Source organism: Aquarana catesbeiana, linkage group LG08, assembly GCF_042186555.1.
Source record: "Aquarana catesbeiana isolate 2022-GZ linkage group LG08, ASM4218655v1, whole genome shotgun sequence".
NCBI lineage: Eukaryota > Metazoa > Chordata > Amphibia > Anura > Ranidae > Aquarana > Aquarana catesbeiana.
In genome coordinates, this window is record NC_133331.1 from 20,247,701 (window position 1) to 20,265,323 (window position 17,623).

General features: G+C 44.7%; 1 protein-coding gene across 1 annotated transcript in view; it reads right to left on the reverse strand.

The window, feature by feature from the left end:
- The window catches only part of LOC141106641 (killer cell lectin-like receptor subfamily B member 1B allele B), a 130,922-nt gene that overhangs the window by 21,599 nt on the left and 91,700 nt on the right, over positions 1–17,623 (reverse strand). The gene's annotated exons all lie outside the window — the stretch shown is intronic.

A 17,623-nucleotide genomic window follows, 5' to 3' on the forward strand; every position in this document is an offset into this window, starting at 1 on the left:
TTACTGGCGCTAATCTGACGCTGCCTGGGGCGACGCATATCACCGCCGGGCGATCAGGGGGCTAAACCTTTATTCGGTAATAAACGGCGGGTGCCCTGACACTATAAAAAATAAACAAACTAACCAGCGTCACCCGTAACGGTTATACAGTGATCAGTGGTGAAAGGGTTAACTAGGGGGCAATCAAGGGGTTAAAACATTTATTAGGTAGTATATGGGGGTCCCTGTCGCTATAAAACGCTGACGGCGAACCTAAATATTTACCTCACTAACTAGCGTCACCAGCGACACTAATACAGCGATCAGAAAAATGATCGCTTAGCGACACTGGTGACGGGGGGTGATCAAGGGGTTAAAACTTTATTAGGGGGGGTTAGGGGGGTACCCTAGACCTACAGGGGGGTAATACTAACTGTCCTAACACTGTAAATGTCACAAACTGACACCAATACAGTAATCAGAAAAAAAAAAAAAAAAAAAACCTGCTGGTGTCAGTTTGTGACAGGGGGGGGGGTGATTGGGGGGGGATCGGGGGGCGATCGGGGGGGGGGATCGGGGTGTTTTGTGTGCCTGGCATGTTCTACTGTGTGTAGTGTGTTGTGCACTCACATTGCAGTCTTCTCTCCTCGGCCCGGAACGGAAAATACAGAGCCGAGGAGAGATGACATCATTTCCTCTGCCTCTGTGTACAATACAGAGGCAGGGAAATGATCCCATTGGCTGAGAGCGATCGCGAGGGGGGGGCCACGAATGGATGGCCTCCCCCTCACCTCCGATCGCCGGGGGAGATTTGCCGACCGCCGCTGGCACCGGGGGGGGGTCCGATCGGACCCCCCACCCGCGGGCAGGCAAGGACGTACATGTAAGTCCTTTTGCCTGCCCGTGCCATTCTGCCGACGTATATAGTCGTGCGGCGGTCGGCAAGTGGATATATATATATATATATATATATATATATATATATATTATACAAATATACATGTATATAAATGTATTCATGTTTCTTGTGTAAAACACATGCCTGTAGACCTATAGATGACAACTAACAAAAAACAGCACATTTGTTGGCAAGTATTAATGCTGTTTGTATTGCTAATAATGGTATTTAAGAGTAATGGGGGTCATCAGACTAGGAAAGGAGACAGGTCAGGGAGAAGGGGACAAGGAGGACAGGGTCAGCATGAGCGTTGATGGTCACCATGTGTACTGTGGCCGTTTACATAATATTTCGGTACTGAAAATGAAAATCTGTATACGACAATCACCAATGGATAGGGTATTTTTAGCACAAAAACTTTAAAGAATCAGGCATTTTGACGGACTAATGCCCCGTACACACGGTCAGATTTTCCAATGGACAATGTCCGATCAGAGCGTGTTGTCGGACATTCCGACCGTGTGTGTGCTCCATCGGACATTTTCCATCGGATTTACCGACACACAAAGTTTGAGAGCAGGCTATAAAATTTTCCGACACCAAAATCCGATTGCGTCAATTCCGACCGTGTGTGGCCTGTTCCGACGCACAAAGTGCCACGCATGCTCAGAAGAAATTCCGAGACGGAACAGCTCGGTCGGGTCAAATTAGCGTTCGCAATGGATACAGCACTTTCGTCACGGTGCAATGTAAAAAATGGTTTAATGCACTCTCTTCTTCTTTATAATGTGAGAATGAAATAGTTTTGCTGCTCATATTCACACAGACTTCTCACAAACTTCTTTCTTTATTATTTATCGGGATTCCCTCAATATATTTGGATTTGTCACATCAGACAAAATTAATTGTGGGTTGTTTTTTTTTTTTTTTTTTTTTAAGGGCTGTTTTTTTTTGATTTTAGGTTTGTATTTTTTTCAAGGCTGATCTTTGTTCTATTTTATTTTTAGTTTTACTCCATAATATTTTTGTGTGTGTTTTGTGTGTTAAGTTACCACAACACCATTGATATCTTATATTATTTAATCTCAAGGAGAATGTTTGGTGTTGGTGCCCCTTGTTAATTTCACATTGTACTTTAGAAATGTACCTGAATCCTCACCAACAAACTGTCCTTTTTGAAGGAAAACACACATAGGAGAGTATAATTGAAACAAAAAATCCTTTATTAAGGGCTCAGAACCAAACAAAGAGGGAGGCAACACTGGAAAAACAGCTGAAATTAGCGAAGCCTTGGACCCCCAGGGCACACATCAATTTTTTACCAGCAAAATTGGTGGCCTGAGGAGTCCTTATCTAAGGGAGTGCAGTCTGGTCCAGAAGTCCCAGAGATCCGGAAAGCAGCAGATGACATCTGTGGTACTACAAGAGGCTGCATCTTTTGCCAGACCAGACTGGACCCAGGGTCATCACTTTCTGGTCTTCTTTTCACGCTTCCTTCCTGGCTGTGGCTCAGGTGTTGGAGATGTGGCAGGAGGAGAAGTAGAACCTGGAGAAGGAGGAGGACTAGTAGGACCTGGAGGAGGAGGAGTAGTAGGACCTGGAGGAGGAGGAGGACCATGTGTGAGGTCACAAATGTGGGTATCAGATGTTATTTGGCCCCTCAACCCCTTATTGAGAGCTTCCAAAATTAAGGACTCACAAAGGAGTCGTTGGCCCTCCTCCATCTGCCTCATTTTGCAGGCAGTTATGCAAGCAAAGTCCTCCTAAACAGTGTGTGGGCTTTTCAGGGCCTCTGTAGCCTTCCAAAAGAGGCCTATGGCAGCCTCCTCCAGGGTACTCCTCTTTCTGACACTTTGTTTTTGCGGGTTTAGGAGAGGGACCTGCATATCAGGTAGCCTGCTTGGCCCGGCCACCTCGTGGCTGAGACTTCCCTGTGTATGAAAAAGGGACATGGTTGTAGTTTTTGCATCATCAATCACAATCATAAATTAGTACTCCAAACTAACATCTAGTTAACATCATTGATTGGACAAGCAGAAATATTTAGAGGAATGCTATACCTGGCTCAATCTAGGCTCCTCCACATGTTGCTGCATAGAAGGCCCAGGTTGGACATCAGAAGCCTCAGCTGGGGGGGAAGGAAGCGTGGAAGGAAGACTGGAGAGTGATGACCTGGGTTCAGTCTGAATTGCCAGAAAATGCAGTCTGTCATAGTACCACATCCTGGGGACATAAATGTCATCTGCTGCTCCGGATCTCTGGGAATCCTGGACCTTCTTGTCCTCCCTTAGATAAGTGCTCCTCAGGCCACCAATTAGGATCTTCAAATAGGTGATGTCTGCCGTGGGGATCACCGTCTTCACAAATTCCAGCAATTGATCCAGTGCTGCCTTCCTCTTTGTTTGGTTCTTATAATGTGGGTGGTTTATCTACCACAGACAAGGCAGCTCCCTGAACATATCAATGAAGATTGCCATAAAGTCGTCATCTTTCAAGATATCCATTTTCACTGCAAGACACAACACAAGACAAACCCTAATGTCAGGCAAAACTCTCCTAATCTTGTTACAATATAGGCCTCAATCTAGAAGCAGTATAGGCCCAAGTTTGGCTCTTACCTTTGTTATCACGATCCGCGCCTCCGATACTCCTTCCTCCGCTCACAGATTGTACGTACTACGCACGCGTGTTAAGCTTTATACACACTGCGCATGCGTGTAACTCCGCCCGCCCCGACGTTCTTTCTAGTCTATTCCCCGCCCCTTTTCGTTCGGCGCAGTGGGGGAAGAACACATGGTGAAGACACAGCAGGTGCGTGCTAATTACAGCAACGAGGAGGAGGAGGAGGAGGAAAGCCCGGAGCCGGAAACGTCTGGATCCAGAAGGAGAAGATTTAAGGCATCAAATATGTCCTTTGGGGAGATGTTGGAGATGGACGACATCCTGAAAAGGCCGACTATGATGGAAAGTATGGACCTTACCCCAACCCCAATGTCCGAAAGGCCAAGATCATGGCGAAAGTAGTCAAGAGTCTGCACCGGAATTTCGGGGTACGACGATCGAAAGATCAGCTCAGGAAGCGGTGGTCGGACCTGAAATTAAGAGAACACGAGCAGTACAGAAAGATCCGGAGAGTGCTGCAAAAAAGTAAGTAGTTGTGCTGTGTTCCTATTCTTTTTGTGTTTATTACGTTCGTGCTGCTCCATGTGCTTTTAGGAACTGTTGTACAGTTTAAAATGGCAACTTTCATGTTCATGGGCTCATTATTCGTTCGTATCAAACATTTTTCTTTCGGCCTATAAAACACCATTGTTTTTGCCATATGCATTGGACCACATTTTTTAGGGCCTACTTGTATGAAACTAATTTGGTTGTGTAGATGGGTTTGTTACTAGAATGAATTGCAAACTAGATTCTGTGTAAGGAGAGGACACTCAGCAGCAGTTTTCACATCTGGATGCTGGAGCACTAGTGTGGGACACATGAACACCCTTTTTCTTAGGGGTCCCACACAGGTGCTCCACTGTATACTATAGGGGTGTCTCCATCTGTGAAGCTTGTACAAGACAGGTAAGTATTCAAGCTTGACAAAGGACACTAAAAATTCTACATCTTGGAATTCAGCCAAAATAGACAATTGTACCCCACTTCCAAGCAATGTTTCATATTTCTAGTTCTGCCACCAAATATCTGTGTGCTAAGTATACCTTTTTTTTCACATAGGGGAGAAAAGACTCGGAGGACACCCCTCATCCGAGGAGACCAGAGACCCCTCACCTCTGGAAGAAAGGGAAATCCCCCAAACACAAGAAGAGCAGGAGAAGGAAGAAGACGTGGTGGAACTAGTCACCACAACAGGTGAGTGTCTGCGACCACAGGCTCAGGTAAGAGATGGATGCCGGCATATTTATAATACCTGTTTTTTTTGTTTCTCTCTTTTTAGGTGATCGTGATGTTGTGGATCCAGATCCTTTCACCTTGGAAAGTGCCCAGATCCTGATTGGGGAGATCATGGGGTGTAATGTTGCATTGGAAAACATCACTAAAAACATCAATGATGTTATTCAAAAAAATAAGAACATCACTGATGTTTTGGGGAGAGTTTAAAACTCTTACAAATCCCTTTCTTTTACGGTGTGCTACACTTTTAAAATTGTTTCGCAAATTTAAGAAAAGCCAAATTTTGAGGATGCACACAGTGTGCCAACATGTGCTATCTGCCATCACGGGAGATCAATGGACGCATTTTGGGGGTGCAACCCCTTCCTCAATAACAAAGTAGCTGAGAGGAAGGGGTTGCTCCCCCAAAACACGTCCCTTGATCCCCCGTGATGGCAGCTAGCACATGTTGACATTCGTAAATTGGTGTGCATCTTCAAAATTTGGCTTTTCCTGGGGTGACTTCACCCCATCTGAACGCAATATCAAACACAGTTCCTAAATACTCGTGTCTGATATTGCCTTCAAGTTCTACCAAATGTGAACTTTGTAAGTTCAAGATTTGTGTCTTTCTTGTTGGTTTTACACATGCCAGTTTTATGTTAAAAGGACATTTCTACTTTTTCTAATGCCACCCCAAACATTGTTATACAACAAACATGTAGGTTTGTTTTAAAAACATTTTCTAAATGCACATGTGATTGTGCAGGTATTAAAAAGATTGTTATTAATCAAGAATGTGTGGATAATTGTCTCAACGCTACAACTTTTTTGGGGTGCTTTAATTGCTGTTTTCTGTGACAATGGGTGTTATTTCATAAGGGCAAATCCACTTTGCACTACAAGTGTAGTTTTAAATGCACTTGTAGTGCAAATTGTCCTTGCCTTTAGTAAATAACACCCAACAGTGCTTTGTATAAGGTTACACAATCACTCCATTTTCAGGACTCACCACATTTCTGTCAGGGTCAGCGAAACAAAACACAAGCAGTAAATGTCACCAAAGATTTGCTTATTTTTATTTTTTTAATTTGATAAAGGTTTCACACATTGTCTGGCATATTGATGCCCCCCCCCCACCCGCAAAGAACTCAAGGTATCTTAGCCGGACATCACGGGCACTCAGGGAGGGCAAGCCAAGACAGCCACTTTCAAGCGCCGTCAGGGTTGTTTCATTTATCATTCCGGCCTCAGGCCCAACTGAGCCAGCATAGTTGACAGAATGTTGATGTAAAAAGTTGTGGAGAACACAGCACGCCAGGATAATATGATTCAGTTTATACTCCACCATATGTATTGGTGTCAGAAATAGGCGGAACCGGCTGGCCATGATTCCAAATGTGTTCTCCACCACTCTTCTGGCCAGCCGGTAATTAAAAACCCTCTGGTCCGGGGTGAGGGTCCTCATCGGGAATGGCCGCATAAGATGGTCCCCCAGCGCAAATGCTTCATCCGCAACAAAGACGAATGGGAGTCCTTCCACATTCTCTTCTGGAGGTGGCAAGTCCAAGCTGCCATTCTGGAGATGCCTGTAAAACCCTGTCTGGGCGATGACTCCACCATCAGACATCCGGCCATTCTTCCCCACGTCCACATACAGGAACTCGTAAATAGCCGACACCACCGCCAACATCACAATACTATTGAACCCCTTATAATTATAATAGTACGACCCCGAGTTGGGTGGTGGGACGATGTGGATGTGTTTCCCATCAATTGCCCCTCCGCAGTTAGGAAAGTCCCACCGCTGGGCAAAGTGGGAGGCCACAGTCTGCGATTCCTGTGGCATGGAAGGAAACTGTTGAGGAAAACAAAAAAAAATTGTCTTTTTGCACATAAACATGGAAAGCAGATTAGACACAAACATTCTTGGCCAACATCAAGATAACATTTATTAATGGGAATTTTTAAAGACCAAAGTATAAGGTACACCTATCATATTCCCCCTTCCCCCCCTGTCATGGGCCATTTCTAACATTATAGGGGGGAGCTCTTGGACAGGTAACCCTCTCCACTTCATTGAGAGATGAATGCCTAAATAATGGGTATTACTTTGAACAGCCCCTCCTTAGTTACACTATTGGCAGCCCACTGGACAGGTAAGAAGTGTCATAATACAAAGATATAAATACACATGTACACATTTGAGCACATTTGGACATTCTGCTATTACCTATCAAGATAATAATAGGATCCAAAAACTTTAAACAGTACCATTTGAAAGTATACAGGCAGGCCCTTGCACTACATGCTTTGGGGAATTCATCCATAAATCTGAGTACAGAAGAGATGGGTATAGTGTGTATGGGTTTGGCAAAGTCAGCAGATAGATGATTGAGGATAGATAGAGAATTGGTATCAGCTGACTTAGCAGTTGGGGGGAGGGAGGGTTCCAAATGATTTGGGGACCCCAAAAAAAGCCTCTGGCACTCTGCCTGAATTTAAAGCACAAATCACATTTAAAAACATTTTAGGGGGTGTTTGGGGTAAAGCACTACTATGGAGCTGCTAAAATACATTGTTAAGTGACTACATGAGGTGAATATAGGGCCAGGAGAGCATGCTGGGGAGGTAAGTGAAGGCAAATATGTATGAAGGACAAAAAAATAATTACATAAAAATCCAGCATGCATGAGGACAAAGGGGACATTCACAGCATATTACAATCATGGTAATTAGGGAATGAGGAAAGAAATACAATATATTAGCAAACATTAAATACAATAAAATGTGATATTAAAGGATAAACGGGCCCGTGGTCTACACTGTGCTGGCCTCGCCCCCTCGAAGCGTCTGCCTCTACTAGCATGGCGCCGCGCTATCCCCTGCCGCTTGCGTCATCGGTAAGCGGCAGGGGGCACAGAGGAAATGACGCGCACCGCCCCTTCCTCCTGTCTGGAACGCAAACGCACTGGCATGCGTTCCAACACTTAATACACATCCAGATGGAACCGGCGAGCTGCTCTTCTCCACACACATTACAGCTTTTAAGCGATCAGGGTGTGCTGAACATGTAAGGTACAGTGTCGATCTCTGTTTATATATAAGTCTAATAACATGAACTTTCCTTCTTGCCTAACAGATGCATTTACCCCATGCCACTCTGCACCTTTCTGTGCCCACATATCCCTTTCTCTCTATATATATATATACAGGTGTGTGTACACATGCACACATCTATCACTGCTGAACATGCACCCCTATGACTAGCCCCTGCTGGGTTTTAACTGCATTACAATACAGCGACACTCACCAGTTTTTTCTTCTTTTTTCTTTTTACTATATCTAGTAATGAATCTATTCATCAATCTATTTCCATTTTTATTATATTTATACATTTTTTAAATCATGATGGGCTATCTGTTTGTACAGGCAAAGAGTGTAGGAGGGAGGATCTCCCAGGAAGGGAGAAGCCCTATGTGCCCCGCCCCATCCGTTGATTGGGCTTGTTTGGCATTCATTACTATATATATACAGGGCCTACTGAAGGAGGGTTCACTGCTGAGCTCTGATGAAGAAGGGATGAGCCCTTCGAAACGCGTAAGCGGGCAGTGTATATATTCCTCGGAAACACCTTTGGAAGGTTTTGTTCATCATCTATACCACTTGTTGCAAGTTGATGTCCAAGGTTTATGGCACATGATTTTTTACTGCTTGTGAGTAATTTCCTTTATCATTTTATTTAATAAATGTTTTACAAAAGATAATGCACATGGCTGGTGCGCCCTTTTCTCTTTTTATGTCTTTGTTTGCTAGGAATCCCCATCCTTGAGGGCAGCAAGGCCAGTGTGTTCCTTCTATATTGGGTCGACCACTTGTGCGCAGGAGTCATTTTCTGTTTTTATATCGGTCTCTGGGATAATGAGCCTGGGGGGAGATGCCTGTCGAGAACTTCAAGTCCTGCAGGTTTCTCCCTGTCGCCAAGTACTGCAGGGTGGCGACCAGCCTCTGCTCCAGGGTGATGGCTTGCCTCATGCAGGTATCCTGCCTGCTGATATAGGGGGTCAGCAAAGCCAACAAACGGTGAAATACGGGGTCCGTCATCTGGAGAAAGTTCCTGAAATCATCAGGACTATTCTCACGGATCTCACGGAGCAAAGGCATATGACAGAACTGGTCACGCTGAAGCAACCAATTCTTGGTCCGTGAACTCCTCCCCACCCTGTTCATGGACTGGACTTGTGTCAAGGTAAGGACCCCAACACCAAGCCCCTGCACAGCACGAACTCTACGAGGAGTACGTATACGCAACATGGCTAGAAAACGGTCGGCTGCTCATTATGAAGTAACAGAATGCACTGAAGAACAGCAAGGCCTGTGAAGAGCGACCTGAAAAACAGTAACGAACGAACAAGAACACAATGACTAATCAAAGTCACGCATAGCTTGCTGCATGCACTGAAGAGCAGATACAAACCCACAAGCACAAACTGAAGAGCAGAAAATGATCTGAAAACCACGAGTCTGAAAAAGCGCGAATCGTCTCTCACCAAACTTTTACTAACACGAGATTAGCAAAAGGAGCCCAAAGGGTGCCGCGCTTGGTTCTGAACTGGCCTTTTCTAGTCTCGTCGTACGTGGTTGACGTCACCGCGTTCTTGGCGATCAGAAATTCTGACAACTTTGTGCGACCGTGTGTACGCAAAACAAGTTTGAGCCAACATCCGTCGGAAAAAATCCTAGGATTTTGTTGTTGGAATATCCGATCAATGTCCGACTGTGTGCACGGGGCATAAGGCTTTTATTCAGAAAAGGTGTAGCCCTCCATAAGAAACAATCCACCAAAGAGTGAAATACTGTAGATCAGGGGTCTCCACATTTTGCAGTGTGAGAACCATATCATATATTTTGCAAAGATTTGTGGGGCTGAAAGAAAATCAGACAAACAATCCCCTCATACATCCATGAGTGCCTATCAGAGTCCCCACTTACATCTAGGAGTGCCTATCGGAGTCCTCACCTACATCTAGGAGTGCCTATCAGAGTCCCCACTTACATCTAGGAGTGCCTATCGGAGTCCTCACCTACATCTAGGAGTGCCTATCAGAGTCCTCACTTACATCTAGGAGTGCCTATCGGAGTCCCCATTTGCATCCTGGAGTGCTTATCAGTCACTTGAAACTCATGAAACAAAGAGTTGGTTTATTTATTCCCAGTCCATGATAAAGAGGGTCAGGGTTACAGATGCTTCATACTAAAGCAGAATTTCATATATTGCCACACAGGAAAGGACTTTTAAGTCGAGACTGACACTCCTGTGATTAGAAAATCTTTAGTAGACCCCTTCTACTCCAGAAGTGTCAACCAGCGTCCTTGGGACTCCATTCTACAATCAGACAAGGACACCTTTCAAATACTGCTAGGCTCCAGGCCTAATCACATACAGAACCCTTCAGGCAGGCCTAAAGAAGCAGCTCTAGCACATGCACCCTCCCCAGGGGTAACAGAGGAAATAGGGAGTCCGCGCTAATGGGTGTAATTAGAAGCCTTGGTGAGAAGTATATTCCTAAATTGATAGACTGCTGCCCTCACATACGCTGACTCCACAGGGAGTGGAATGAGCGGAAAAAGTGAAAAAAGAAAAGTGTGTGAGTGTGGCGCTGTCCCAAAGTTGCAGAAGAAATGTCTGCATATATACAGTTTTATCAAAAGCGTCACGTGTGTATTCCTTTAAGTGAAATATGTATGGCAGTTATTACCACTCCTGTGGGTTAAAGTGACTGGTGATTTAAACATGAGAAGCATAATGAGTGCAATAAATCGCATCCAAGGTGTCTAGTGCTATATTCCCTCAAAAGGAAAAAACAGTATTAACCACTGCTAAGAGCATGAAGCGGTCTGTGTCTAAACACTAGAAAACACAAAGTTGCAATAAATACATCACATGTGACATGCAAAAAATTCTAAAGTGTCTAGTGCTAAATGAATAAATATTAAAATGTTGTTCTACAAACGTTGCAAATAACAAAGTGACAAGTGCCCTATGAAGAGGTCACTCTGAAAAGTGCTAAACACACGTGCCATGCAAATGGTTCTATGATAGTAAACAGTTCATATGGGTATGTCCCCGGTGCACTATAAGTGAAAAAAGGCGTCCTTTGTGGGATTCCTCAAAGCATACAACAGGTGTTAATCCAGTGCTGGTGTCTCGCGTTGTGATTGTGCAGAGACTCACCAGCTGTATATCCCCTGCAGGGGTAACGAGTAGTCACAGTATGTGCCACTGTGCAGCAGTGCTTGGCAAGACCAGGACCAGGATGATATCATAAGGACATAAGAAGAAAGGAATCCATAGTGTGAAACCGTTTAAAACCACTATTTATTAGGTCAGATAAAAAGGGTACTCACATTGTAATGGAAAAAATGAGCGGTGTACAATGCTTACAAAGATGTTCCTAAGCGTCAGCTTTGCAGGGAGATGTCAGCAAGGCGTTCAGTCAAAGGCCACGCCCTACGTACGTTTCGTCACACGGACTTCTACGGGAGCGCCCGTAGAAGTCCGTGTGACGAAACGTACGTAGGGCGTGGCCTTTGACTGAACGCCTTGCTGACATCTCCCTGCAAAGCTGACGCTTAGGAACATCTTTGTAAGCATTGTACACCGCTCATTTTTTCCATTACAATGTGAGTACCCTTTTTATCTGACCTAATAAATAGTGGTTTTAAACGGTTTCACACTATGGAATCCTTTCTTCTTTTTTACTTATGATATCATCCTGGTCCTGGTCTTGCCAAGCACTGCTGCACAGTGGCACATACTGTGACTACTCGTTACCCCTGCAGGGGATATACAGCTGGTGAGTCTCTGCACAATCACAACGCGAGACACCAGCACTGGATTAACACCTGTTGTATGCTTTGAGGAATCCCACAAAGGACGCCTTTTTTCACTTATAGTGCACCGGGGACATACCCATATGAACTGTTTACTATCATAGAACCATTTGCATGGCACGTGTGTTTAGCACTTTTCAGAGTGACCTCTTCATAGGGCACTTGTCACTTTGTTATTTGCAACGTTTGTAGAACAACATTTTAATATTTATTCATTTAGCACTAGACACTTTAGAATTTTTTGCATGTCACGTGTGATGTATTTATTGCAACTTTGTGTTTTCTAGTGTTTAGACACAGACCGCTTCATGCTCTTAGCAGTGGTTAATACTGTTTTTCCTTTTGAGGGAATATAGCACTAGACACCTTGGATGCGATTTATTGCACTCATTATGCTTTTCATGTTTAAATCACCAGTCACTTTAACCCACAGGAGTGGTAATAACTGCCATACATATTTCACTTAAAGGAATACACACGTGACACTTTTGATAAAACTGTATATATGCAGACATTTCTTCTGCAACTTTGGGACAGCGCCACACTCACACACTTTTCTTTTTTCACCCTCCCCAGGGGACACAGCCCAGGGAGAAGAGATCTTGGCTCAGCTCACCCCAAAAACAGTATGTATACCCTTTCCCATGATGCTCCACTGGCAAAGAAATGCCCAGCGGTTGGCTGGGCGAGAATACGAATACTCATAATCCAAGCCCACCATGTGATTTCCCACTAATGCCAGAGGTGACAGAAGGCAGAACTGACAGCTAGGTTTAGTTTAGGGGAAGCTGGGCAAGAGAAACTATATAAATTGGGATTGGCTGAATGCAGCCATGCAATCTAAATTTAAAGAGTCACTCCTGCTTACAGCAGGGTGGGTACATAAAATAAAATACAATTTTTAGTAGGGATGATGGGAGAGTTGGTGGAAGTTAGAACATACTGAAGTAAAAAAAGCAAAACATTTTTTTTATTAGTTTACTAAGGACAGCAACTTCACTTGTGCTTTCTCAATCAAGTTCATTCAAAAAATGCTTTCTTGGAACCCTAAACCCAAAGTTGATCCAGACAAATGAAAAAAAAATCTCATCCACACTGTTGTGTTGCTCACAGTAATGCAATGCACAGCTTGTTGTGGTGCCATTCATTTTCAATGGCACCACAATTCCTTAAAGTGTTTGTTATGGCACTTATATAAGACTATGCCAGACCCTCTATTAGAGGCTGGCATAGCATACCATGTACAGTGGAACCTTGGATTACGAGCATAATCCGTTCCAGGAGAATGCTCGTAATCCAAAGTACTCGCATATCAAAGCGAGTTTCCCCATAGAAGTCAATGGAAACAAAAATAATTTGTTCCGCATTGACTTCTATGGCATGCAATACCACATGTGGCCAGAGGTTGGGGGCACTGGAGAGCTTTTCCGAGTACTTCCGAACGGCTCCGAATGCCTCCGATTGGCTCTGATCGGCTCCGGCACCCCCGCACCTCTGGCCAAATGTGGTACTGCACACCACTGTGGCTTGAATCCTGCTCGACAACACCCGCAAACCGAGTCAGGATTTTTAAAGAAAAAATGCTCGTATTGCGAAAACGCTAGTTAACCGCGTTACTCACAATCCGAGGTTTCATTGTATGTTGGTTTTTAAAAACAAGTGTTCTAAATATCGAATTTCATCTGTCTTCAGGCCAGTCATGTGACATGCGGCCACTTTCCAGCTCCTAAGGATGGCTTCTGCGGGAGGGGCTGTAATCTCCCTCTGACGTCAGCCGGGGAGATCACATGGCCGCTCATCTCCTCCGCAGAAGCCATCCATCAGAGCTGTAAAGCACCCACGTGTCACGTGACCCGGAATGAAGACAGCTGAAATTCGGTATTTAGAACACTTGTTTTTAAAAACAACTTACACAGTGTATTATGTCAGCCTCTAATAGAGGGGCTGGCTGTGACAAATTTAATTTTTTTTACAATAATAGTGGTGGGGGGGCAGGGCCGGGCTGGAGACAGACAGAGAGCGAGATGACAGGCAGGAAGGAGGGGGGAGAGAGGGGAGCTGAGAGCAGGGCAGCGTATGAGGGAGGGATGCTCTTTGACCACGGTGGTCAGGGCTGAACAGCCCTGGTTATCGTGGTCTGTACAGAGAGGGCATACAGGAAGTGGCAGATTCAGGGAGGTTTTTTTTTTCTTACAGTTTAGAGGGGGGCAATCACTGTGCTGCGTAATCTACTTTAACCACTTTAACCACTCCGCTGTCATTATACCACGGCAGGTCGGCATGATCCCGCGAACCGTCGTAGCTGTACGTCGGTCCCTTTAAGCTGGATAGCATGCGCCCGCTGCACTGTGGGGGTACGGATGCACGTGGTCGGCAGTCGCGATGACCGCTGACCACGCGCGATCGTGGGCACGAGAGGCAGAGCAGGGATGTGTGTGTGTAACCTTCTTCCACAGACCCCAATCCACCTCGTGATAGTACAGAGCTTTGGGGGCACTCAGCACATACTCAGGTAGAGAGGTTTTTTTTTCTCGGTCTGCGACACACTGCAATGGGAACACCCATTTGTATACTCTGCCAAACCGGAAGTGATGTGGCATGTCACTTCCGGTTTCTGGATAACACACTGGAGTACCGAGCCAACAGTAGTGTTATCTTACTCTGCTGCTGATTTTTTTTCTCTTCCTGTTGCTGATTCCTGCCAGCACTCGGCTTGTGCTCCCTTGTTCTCGGCTCTCCCGCGGCCCGTGAAGAGCACAGGGGAGAGCGCAACAGTACACTCGAACCCGGAAGTGCGATGTCATTTCCGGTTTGCGTGTTCCAGGTGTTTCGTCAAATTTGGCGACCTGTCAGAATTTGTAACGGAAGTGACGTTCCGTCACAGCCATCTTGCTACACCCCAAACTCATCCACAGTTAGGATACAGTGAGAAGGCGGCAAGTGGACATCTTGTTACACCCACCGGAGTCTTGCATTTCACACTTATTTTAACCACTAAATGGAGCTTATACAGTATAGTGACATTCAGTGTTTTTAACCACTTTTCGCCCGCGCTATAGCCAAAAGACGGCTACAGCGCGGACGCCAATTGCCAGGGGGGCATCCCTGGATGTCCTCCTGTTTACTTCCGCGATGCGCGCTCCTGTGGGCGCGCATCGGGGAAATTCTGTGCTGGCCGTGTCCCTTGGACACAGCCAGTCACAGATCGCTGTAAATGGCCAATCACAGCGGCCGTTTACAGCGCGATTGGAGCTTCCAATGGTAGATGATCTCAAATCTAAACATATGAGATCATCTCTCATTGCCGGCTCTCCCTTCCCACAAAGAGACCGCGTGTGAGGAGGGAGAGCGATCTGTGCTTCAGCTTGTGAGATTGTGAGTGCATAAAAAACACATACACAGTGCCCACACTACCTATCAGTGCCATATGCCATCTGCCAGTGCCATCTGCCAGTCCATCTGCCAGTGCCATCTGCCAATCCATCTGCTAGTGCCATCTGCCAGTGTCAGTGCCTTCTGCCAGTGCCAGTGCCATCTGCCAGTGTCATCTGCCAGTCCATCTGCCAGTGCCATCTGCCAGTCCCATCTGCCATCTGCCAGTGCCAGTCCCATGTGCCAGTCCCATCTGCCAGTCCCATCTGCCAGTCCCATGTGCCAGTGCCATCTGCCAGTGCCATCTGCCATCAGTGCCACCTGTCAATGCCATCTGTCATCAGTGCCACCTGTCAGTGCCATCTGTCAATGCAACCTGTCAGTACCATCTGTCAGTAGTGCCACCTGTCAGTACCATCTGTCATCAGTGCCACCTGTCGGTGCCACGTGCCATCAGTGTCACCAGTGCCACGTATCAGTGTCATCAGTGTCACGTGTCGTCAGTGCCACGTAAGAGTGCCATCTATCATCAGTGTCACGTGTCATCAGTGCCTTCTGTCATCACCAACAATGGCTAGAAGATTATATTCAGTCGAGGAGGCGTACAATATTCTTGCAGGTGACAAGAGCAACGGGGAGCTCTCCGTTTTGGATTCCTCCTCATATTCAGATTCTGAGTCTGACGTGGTCTATAAGCCTGTCTTAACCAGTGGTACACTGACAGCCTCAGAGGAGGAGGATAAGAGTCTGTCCACCAGACTAAGCCGTACTGGTGAGGAGGCAGTGCCATCCACCAGCACCACAGTACCTCGGCAAAGGCCACGTACTAGTGGGGTGTCACCTCGGTCCCAAAGGGTTAGGTCCCATGCCAGCCTTCCCTATTCCCTTCAGAACCCCTTGTGGCTTCCTCCTAATTCAAGAGAAGCTAACGTTCCCCCTTTCACTGCCCAGTCAGGAGTCCAGGTGGACACAGAAAATTTTTCCCCGATAGACTTTTTCCATTTAATTTTTACTGAGGACATGCTTGCATCGATTGTGGCCCAGTGCAGCCTGTCTGCACAACAATTTATAGCAAGTAACCCATCGTCCTCTTATGCCTGTCCCTACGAGTGGAGAGCCCTAACAGTGGAGGAGTTTAAAATTTTTTTGGGCCTCACATTCTGTATGGAACTAAACAGAAAAAATGAATTATGTTCATATTGGTCTACCCTCCCCATCTACCACATGCCCATCTTTTCCTCAGTAATGCCCAGGACCAGATATCTCATAATTATGAGATTCCTACACTATATTGTCAATACCCAGTGCCCTCCCCAAAATCACCCAAATTTTGACAAGCTTTATAAAATTCGGCCGCTAATAAATTGTTGTGAATTCATGAAGAAATATATTTTATATTTCCTGGCAGAAACATGAGAGATGCTTAGGCCTTAAAAAAAAAAAAAACAGATGAACTGTGATGTTAAAGAATTGAACTGTTGCCCTTTTTGAGGCCTTTAGGACAAAATGGACGTTCTCATGTTTGACCAAGTCCTTCTCTACTTCTTCAAATATTGAAGACTTTTACAAGCATGTATTGTAAAGGGAACTGTTGGAACAAAGACTGCTCTTGTCACAAAACAAGGAGATAATTACATGGTATTGTGAATAAACAAAAGCTGCCACAGGACACAAGATTATACAAACAATTCTCACATTAAAAATAACCTCACCTATTGTGTTCAAGCGGTGGACTGTTTAAATAGCTAACACCTTGGCTAACAAAACTCATTGTATGAACTTTTAGGATGGTTTAGACAAACAAGTCATTTCTAAACACACAGTGAGAATGTTCAAGGTCCATCTCAACACGTTAGAGAGAGTTGAATATTGTGCCAGTCAAAAATATTTTAAAGTATCGATAAGGTTATTATAAGTCATTTTAAACTATCTATGACATTGTAGGTCACAGAGACATTATAATGTTGGCATCTGCGGACCCAACAACTTTGCTATGAAGAAAATGTATATGAAAGTGTGGTTTTATAAAGTAGAAGTGTTTTAAGTAACGAATTAGTATTAGGAAAAACATATAATCATGATTAGAATTATATAAGATTGTAGCCTATACTTAAGATAAACAAATGTTCAGTGAAGATACCAGAAGTTATACAGGTATCCATATAGATAATCATTTTTATGTGGTATTGATGAAATATATAATAACGTGTGTATTCCCTAGATAGACCAGTCTTTATAGACATACATTGACAGAGACACATATATATGTAACCAGTTTATGTAATGGTGATTAATCAAGATTATACTGAATGTATTTTACATTAGACCGATTACCAGAATATTTAAAAGTATATACTATCCTTACCATTATACACATTATGAAAATAGAACGTATTAACTTAAAAGGATAAACTCAACATACATGTGAGACACCTGGTGGTTGAAGACAGTATTATGCGAACTCCTTAAAATTTCCAGAGAAAGTTAATCATTAGGTATCCTAAACCAATAGAAAGTGAGCCAGCCCTTCTGGGCTGAACTGATGATAATTTTATTAGTTTATTATCCCAATTGGGGATAAAAGGGGGGAGGAAAAAAAGG